This window comes from Ornithodoros turicata, chromosome 1 (genome assembly GCF_037126465.1).
Source record: "Ornithodoros turicata isolate Travis chromosome 1, ASM3712646v1, whole genome shotgun sequence".
In the NCBI taxonomy this organism is placed as follows: domain Eukaryota; kingdom Metazoa; phylum Arthropoda; class Arachnida; order Ixodida; family Argasidae; genus Ornithodoros; species Ornithodoros turicata.
Genome location: NC_088201.1, coordinates 144,229,280 through 144,238,250, shown reverse-complemented (window position 1 = coordinate 144,238,250; position 8,971 = coordinate 144,229,280).

Below are 8,971 nucleotides of genomic sequence, written 5' to 3'. Positions count from 1 at the left end.
TACGTATGGCCTATGCGTAACCTCGCTCGTAAAGTGCACAACAGGCGGTTTTCCAGCCGGTCTCCTGTATCCTGAATGTGACGTTTAATTAAGTGGAGCTTGTTATTTGTTTGTGTGTTCCAAAATGCTTGCCACATTCCGTACAGTGATTTCTTGAGCACCGATCTCACGTCTAGCACGGACACATCAAAAGATGTGATGTCATTTTGGAGAGCAGTTGCAGCTACTTGATCTGCTAACTCATTGCCTTTGATACCTACGTAGCTGGGCACCCAGCATAGGATGAGGGAGTACCCGCTTGTTCTTATCAAACTGGCTAAAGGTCTGGCTCGCTGCACAAGAAAGTTCTTTGTTGTGTGCTGATTACAAATTGCGTTAACGGAGCTCAAAGAGTCTGTATATATAACACAATACTTTAAGGCATCTTGAAGGATGCAGTTGAGCGCCAAGATAATGGCGTAAACCTCGGCAGTAAAAATCGATGCAAAGGTTTTTATACGATGAGACCTTGTGTGCGTGCCACAAATCATGGCACAAGTCACACCTGCACTAGACTTGCACCCATATGTGTCAATCTCAGAATGGTTATCAAAGCTGTCTTTCAAATGCGCAAACTCGTCTTGAAGTATTGATGAAGCAGTGTCTCGTTTCTTGTATTTTGCCAAGAAGGTGTCATACCTTGGAGGTGGTTACCAGGGTGGGACCTTTCTGCTACACTCTGCAACTTGTCGGTCATAGGAAGAGAAAACCAACCGTGACAATGAAATTCTGATGCAATTCGCAAAGAGAATGGAGGGACGACAGAGGGCTTGTTAATAAACAGCTGTTTAACGCGTGTGTGCTTGATGCAAGTCGAGGCTGGATTTTGGGGTAGACTACTTATTCTACAAGAGAGAAAGTGGGTTCGATCCCTACAGCTGGCTAACCTTTTCAGTGACTTTCATCTTTCATCGTACTTATTCTAGGTGCGTACGACGTAGCAAGGTAAGAACGCCGTCTTTTCAAGGAGCGTCCCTCCGATTCAATATATAGACTCTGTATTGTAGACGTTCGGAAGGCGCCAAGCATGAGCCTGAGCACCTGGTGATGGACAGGGCTTCCAACACCGACTCGCGAGCAGAGCCGTAGACAAAGGGACCATAATAAATTTTGGAGCGAACACATGCAGTATACACTTGGTGCAGTGTTTCCTGGTCTGCACCCCAAGATCTGTGAGAGATGATTTTTAGAAGGTTTAGTGACCTGACACACTTTATCTTTAGGTTTTGGACATGTGCCTTGAAGGTCAGCTTCGAGTACGAAGTGATGCCAAGAAAGTTGGCTTCTGGTTGAACAAGGATATCTTGTCGTTTAAGCTGCAGCGTAGGTGGCGGAAACAGTCCTCTAATCCTAGAGAAATGGATACACACAGTTTTCTCAGTTGAGGATTTAAATCCATTTCATCAAGACCATTTGGTCATATTGTTGATGGCCACCTGCATGTGTCGCTCTCATATTGACAGGTTCGTGTAGCAACAAGATATTTGTGATTGTGATTCTTGTTTATTTGTTTTCTTGTTCTACGCAAAAGGGAACCAAATCCCTGTCTAGGCGAGAACACCAGGACAATATCACGAGGTTACACGCAAAGTAACACAAAGTAAAACGCAAAAAAAAACAAAAAAAAACAGTTAAAGATGCACAAGGAGGGAATAAAAAAAGAGTAATGTGATCATTGCATCAACGTCCGCATTATGTTTTTCTTGAACACAGCAAGAGAAACATTAGAAAATTGGTTACAATATTAATTGTAATACTTAGCTACTAACACACTTATCTTATCATGAGAGTAGTTAGTACGGCCAGTGGGAACTCGTAATTTATATGAATGTCGGAGAAGATAAGACACAGAGTGAGCACTCAAACTGAAGGATGAAAAAAAGGATTCTCGATTTTCAGACACTCCACAAAAGATCATCACTAACAACTTGTAGGTAAAAAGCTGCGTCACAGTAAGAATATTATATTTTTTAAACAGTGGTCCAGAACTGACAAAGTGCCCAGCACTATCGACTGCACGAACGGCTTTTTTCTGCACTCTCAACAGGCTAGATAAATGAGTAAATGCCACCGTACCCCATACCAACAGGCAATAATACACTTTGGAATGAATTAAAGAAAAATATAGCATACGCTTGACTTTGCTAGGAAGGGTGTCGCGGACTCGGCATATCATACCAGCTGCTTTCGAGGTTTCTCTTCGTAAATAACGAACATGTTCGATCCAGCTGAGGTGTTCATCAAATAGCACGCCCAAAAATTTAAAACAACTTATTCTCTCCACAACACGGTCATTAAATAATATTTTTGGCTCGTAGGCTATGGTTTTATTGCGTGCTCTGAACAAAATGTATTTTGTTTTACGTACATTTAATCTCCGCTGATTCGAAGCAAGCCAAAGAGAAAGATTTCCCATGACAAGGTTCATTTGGTCTTCTAGGTGGCCAACATCGGAACTTGAAAGGAAAATACTGGTATCGTCGGCATACAGAATAAAACTAGCAACGTTTGAGATAGTGACAATATCATTGATAAAAAGTAAAAAAAGTGAAGGCCCAAGTATTGAGCCCTGAGGAACGCCACATATTACGGGCATTACATTCGAATTTACATTATTAACAGCAACATACTGTTTACGGCCGGACAAGTAGCTTGCAAAAAAATTCAACGCAACGCCTCTAATGTCGTAGTGGGACAGCTTGTCCAATAACACAGCGTGATGTAAGCTGTCAAAAGCCTTCTGTATGTCAAGAAATAAGCCCATGGTAATGTGACCGACTTCGAATGCGCTCAAAATATCCTCTTTCACCCGAAGAAGTGCCATCTCAGTTGACTTCCCTTTCTGGAAGCCGTACTGCATATGGCTTAACACATTATGTCCACTCAAAAAAGAAGTGAGCCGTGCCTGCAATACCTTTTCGATTACCTTGGAGAACAGAGGAAGCACGGAAATGGGTCTGTAATTTGAGAGGCTCTTCACATCAGTTCCTTTACTTAGTGGAGTGACTCTAGCAAGTTTTAAACTATCAGGAAATGTTCCGGTGGAGAAAACAAGATTACATATGTGTGCTAGTGCACAGGATATCAAACCTGCAGCGAACTTCACAGGTTTTGAATGTCATCCACGTAGAAGGAGTAAGATATGGAGTGTGGGATGACATTGGTCACAGTGTTCATTTTCACAATAAATAAAACAACACTGAGAACGGATCCCTGCGGGACACCGTTCTCTTGTACGAAGGGGCGGGATAGAGTGGTTCCCAGTCGCGCTCTAAAGCATCTGTGCTGGTTGAAGTTTGCAATGAATCTAAGGAGTCTGCCCTCCACGCCAAAAGAGTTAAGATCCTGCAGAATACCGTGTCGCCACGCGGTGCCATACGCTTTCTCCAAATCAAAGAAAACTGACAAGCAACGTTGTCTTCGACGAAGGCTTCACGAATAGTGGTTTCCAGCCGAACGAGGTAATCCACAGTGGAGCACCCCGTTCGAAAACCACATTGAAATTCAGAAAGGCACTTATTTTCTTCCAGAAGATGAACCAGCCGGTTATTGACCATTCGCTCAAACGTCTTTCCAATACAACTCGTAAGAGCGATAGGTCTGTAACTGGCCGGATTCGATGCTTTCTTTGTTGGCTTGAGAAGGGGAATAACAGTAGCCGTCTTTCATAATGATGGTAATGTTCCCTCTGCCGAAACGCGGTTAAAGAAAAGGAGCAACAATTTTTTTTATTCATCAGACAGGTGGCTTTAGCGGCGAATAGGAATCGCAGAAGCTCCACCTTCGTGAACGGCTGGTTGTACAGGTACTATCACCACGACTCATTGGAATTTTCCGCTTCTCAGCATTTGTTTTTACTCTAAGAAATTCGGGACTGTAATGGGATGAATCAGAGATGCGTTCAAAATGTTCTCCGAGCGTATCCGCCTGTTCTTCAAGGCTGCCGAACACCTGCCCGTTGACTTCTAAAAGAGGGATTGTATTACTACGGTGTTCTCCTCTGGTTTTGCGTCTGTCCCACACCACTTTGGATGGGCTACTGCGAGATAGGGAGGACACGAAGTTGCGCAAAGATGACCGCTTTGCTTGTTTCAGCGTCCATGTGGCCTTGGCTCTCGCCTTTTTAAACAAAAGAAGATTTTGTGATGTGGGGTACCTCCGAAATGTACCCCACGCACGATTTTGAACTTTACGAGTTTCTTGCACTCGATGTTCCACCATGGCTCGGGTCGTTTCGGTTTACGAGCGGAAGTCTAGGGAATGGATTGTTTTGCTGCACCGAGGATGACGTTGGTAACGGAAGGATGACGTGGTGGCCTCTTCAATAGACATCATCTCCACAGGGCTTAACGACAGGTCACATTTTTCAGAGAAAGCATTCCAGTCAGCATGTTGGAGCTTCCATCTGGGGTGGCGTGCTGTCAGACTACTGACTGCACAGATATATTTCAGGACCACTGGAAAGCGATCACTTCCCAAGTGGGGTTTCTTCTACACTCCATTCTATATCTTGATATAGAGATTGACTGCAAAGCGATACATCTATGACCGGGAATGACTGACTTGAACAGTGGATATACGTCGGTGCTCCTGTATTTAAAAGACAGATGGAGGTCGATAACAAGACATTTTCCAAGATTTTCCCTCGGCTGTCGGTTCTTCTACTGCCCCAAAGTATATTGTGGGCATTAAAGTCGGCTAGGAGTATACATGGAGTTGGAAGTTGGCTGATTAAGTGTTCTATATCTCTCTGTCCAAAACTTCCTGATGGTGGCAAATAGACCGAGCAGATGGTGACATTTCCGTCCAGACACATCTGCGCGGGGACGGCTTCCAAGTCTGTAACCAAGTGGATTTCTGTGGACTGAACAGTCCCTCGTTTGACGATAGCCACACCGCCAGATGCGCGAGTGGCGTCTGTTCGATCCATTCGAAATACATTGTGTCTACGGATTGGTCTTGGTATGTGCGTGTGTGTTTAAATATGTTTCTTCAAGGGAAAAACATGCTGCATTGTACTCGTCGTCTAAGCTAGAAAGTAATCCACGGCAGTTCCATTGCAGCAAGTGGTTGATAACAGTCACATTGAAAAGGAGGAAAAGAAATCGCAGCACTTGGTGACACGGACTAGCAAAGACTTGTACCATTTAGGGGATTGGACCCTTCGCGCTGGTTGTTTCTCTGTTCATTCCCTTTGAAACCCCTTCCTCGTCTTTTTTCTCGTTTTTTGTTCCCTTGTGAACGAATACTGGGGAGGCCCGACGGTGACTTCTGCGAAATGCAGTCGTCATCGTCGACCTCCATACTTTGGATGCCTTGTTGGGAAGGGGTTTTTACGACACCGTCCCAAACTGACTGTGTGCCATCGGCCTTAGATGAGGCCGTGGCTGTTTCTTTGTGGCCAGTTGAATGGCTGGTTTCCGTCACGGCAGAAGACACTGGAGTGCCTCCTGCCTTCTGAGGTTGGGGAGTGGGGACTCAGGACTCGAAAAACAGGTCTGTGCCTCCACGCACTTTCTCGGTGGCACCACTCACCTATGCACCACGTCGGAAAAACTTCGTTTCCTTCTGAACTCGAGCTGTGCTCGTGCCGCTTTGTAGTTAAAGTTCTCTTCTGTCTTTATGTTCAATATTTCTTTTTGCAGGCAGACAGAGCTGCAAAGGAAGCCCTTAGCAAAAGTAGGATATCTGCAATCCCCTTTACAAAGTCAGATGCCAAGAGCCTTCTTCGTAAAAGTACAGAAAGAAGATCGCGCACAATTTGGAAACAATCAATGAGACCAAAGGACTACCTTGCATTCATCGACCCTGAAGCAGACAGCATAATTCCAAATGGAATTGAACGATCAGTCAAAACAGCCATACATCGCACACGACTTGGAGCGCTGTACACAGGAACTACAAGGCGCCAGCTAAGGCTCTGCGACTCATACCTTTGCAAACGATGCAAAGTCCCAGAGGATACACACCACATAATCATGCACTGCCCAGAATATAGCCAAGCCAGACTTAAACTCCAACAGACTCTAGCGGCACTGGACAACAGGCCTTTCTCCTTTTGCAAGATTACCGGAAGATGGCCCACAAGGCACCAACAATCCAAAGCACTGAAAGCGCTCTGCGTTTTCTTAAAAGACAGCGGTATAAAAGACCGCTTCTAAATTCCATCACTCCCAATTATTATATTTTAATGCGTAAGAACTGGAGCTGCAGGCGCCCTTACGGCAGCCACCTAGCTCCAATACATCACAATCCAGTTAACTTATCATCATCATATTTCTTTTTCTTCTTTCCACCGTGAGCTGGACCGAGAATAGACCGGGTGCCCCCCCCCCCCCCCTCCTCACAGTTAGCACAATGGAAGACTTTTGTGCACGATTCAGGAGTGTATTCTTTGCCAGCATATCTGGGACACACCAACTGCCCTCTACAGACATGGGAGCTGTGCCCAAACCGCTGGCATTTGAAACAGCGGCGAAGATTAGGAATAAATGGATTGACATGGCAATTGTGTAATCGGGGGGATGGCTTTGATGTTAGAAGGAAGTGTGTGCAGCTTAAACGACAGGATGATGTGCTTTGTCGGGATCTCGTTGCCATCGCTCCGCATAATTGTTATCCGTTTGGCAGAGATGACGCCTTGCTCTTTCAAGCCCTCTTCGATTTCAGTTTCACTGCACTCGATTAACTCTTCTTGCCTCCCTTAACGGTGTGCAGTGTTCGGTGGGTTGTAACTGAGACAGGTACCTCCCCAATGTTTTTTTTTTTTATTCATGATACCCCAAAGGCCCTTACAGGCATTACATGGGGGGTGGGGAAAGAAAACAGTCAGCAACTATCGACTAAGCAAAATCAAATAATGATAACAACAAATATACAAACAAACAACTTCGTGAAGGCACACAACTATCAATATAAGGAAAAAAAGTTTAGTGGAGGCACACACAAACAGAAGATAAAAAGCAGGTAACACACCAACCAGTGGTTCGCACTCGTGAGTATGGAAGCTAATTAGTAAGGGACCTGTGGAATAACGAGTGATCGGTGATATCAGCTATCTGAGAAGGGAGACTGTTCCAGTCAATAGCAGATTTGCAAAAGAAGGACTTCGAGTAGATATTTGTGCGGCACTCGAATCTGTTGACATTGAAACGGTGATCAAAGCGGGGGAAGATAACTGAGGAACGGGAAAACGGGGGGATATCAGATGGGAAATTATGGATGAATCGGTGAACGAGCAATAACCTGGAAACAAGCCGACGTTTATCCAGGCTGGTAAGGTTGAGTTGTTGTTTGATGGATGATACAGAATAATTCCGCGAGAAATCAGCAACAATGAATCTAGCAGCTCGGTTTTGAACCGCTTCAAGTGATAGTGATAAGTAAAGTTGGGATGGATCCCATATGGCAGATGCGTATTCCAACTTGGACCGGACTAAAGACGTATAGGCGAGTTTCTTGAGATGACGAGGAGCCGATTTTAAGTTTCTTCTAAGAAAGCCCAATGATCGGCTAGCGTTCCTGATGATCAGTTCAATGTGGCGATTCCATGATAGGTCGTGCGACAGAAGGACACCAAGATATTTGTAGGTTTCGACTTCAGCCAGTGGGTTAGTACCCAGTATGTAGGAAGACGTGAAGGCATGGGAGGAACTACGGCGGAGGAAAGAGATGAACTTACACTTTTCTAGGTTCAGTGGCATCCTCCATGTCGTGCACCAGGTGTGGATTAAGGAAAGATCGTGTTGTAAGGCTATCTGATCGGAGGTTGAAGAGATTTTACGGTATACGACGCAGTCGTCTGCAAATAGCCGTACTAATGAAGAGAGCTGGTCCGGGAGATCATTAATATATATTAAGAAAAGAAGTGGCCCAAGTACAGAACCCTGAGGTACACCCGATGTAACCGGAAAGGGGTCAGAACTGGTACCATTACAAGATACGAACGACGTCCGGTTGGACAGGAACTCACGAATCCAATTAAATAACCTGGGATCAATGTTAGTAGCGTACAACTTCTGAAGGAGATAGTTATGGGGTACTTTGTCGAAAGCTTTCTGGAAATCGAGAAAGACCGCGTCAGTTTGTAAGGAAGTGTCAGCATTAAGGAAAAGGTCATGGGTGAAGCATGCTAATTGTGTCTCGCAAGAGCGCTGCCTGCGAAAGCCGTGTTGAAGAGGGTAAAAGAAGGAGTTATGCTCAAGTGTTTTTGCGACATGGGAAGAAACTATATGTTCTAGAATCTTGCAGCAAACGCTCGTCAGTGTAATTGGTCTGTAATTAATGGCCTGTGTACTGCTACCCGATTTGTAGACTGGGATGATTTTGCCCACTTTCCAGTCATTTGGTAAACTTGATTCTTGGATTGACTGAGTAAAAATGTAAGCTAAAATGACACTCGATATGTGCTTCGTCATAATTAAGATTTTAGCACTAATCTCATCAGGACCAGAGCTAGCAGAGGGCTTCAATGACTCAATTATTTTGCAGATTCCATTAGCCACAATTTCGGGAAAAGCCACAGTGGTGATTTCTCTTCGCGCTACGTGTGCTTCACAATTTAGGTCACAACTGGAGTAAACAGCTGAGAAGGATAAAGCGAAAGCTGTGGAAGTTTCGGCGATTGAGACAGCATTCCCTGCAGGGTCCGTCAAATGGATATTTTCATCCTTTTTAGGGGACAATACTTTCCAAAATTTTCTAGGGTTGTTGGTAAGGAGGGAAGGAAGATCGTGATTAAAATATTTCTTTTTAGCATCTTTTAGTGCGGACTTGTACCTGGCAGCGCAAGAGCGATAGGCCGACCATGAGTGAGCACTGTTGCTCGTCTTTGCTCTTTTAAATAAGCGCTTCTTTTTATTCAGGAGGGCTTTTAAATCCTTATTGTACCAAGGTGTATACTGGAAGTGCCTTATTGTTACCTTGGGAACGT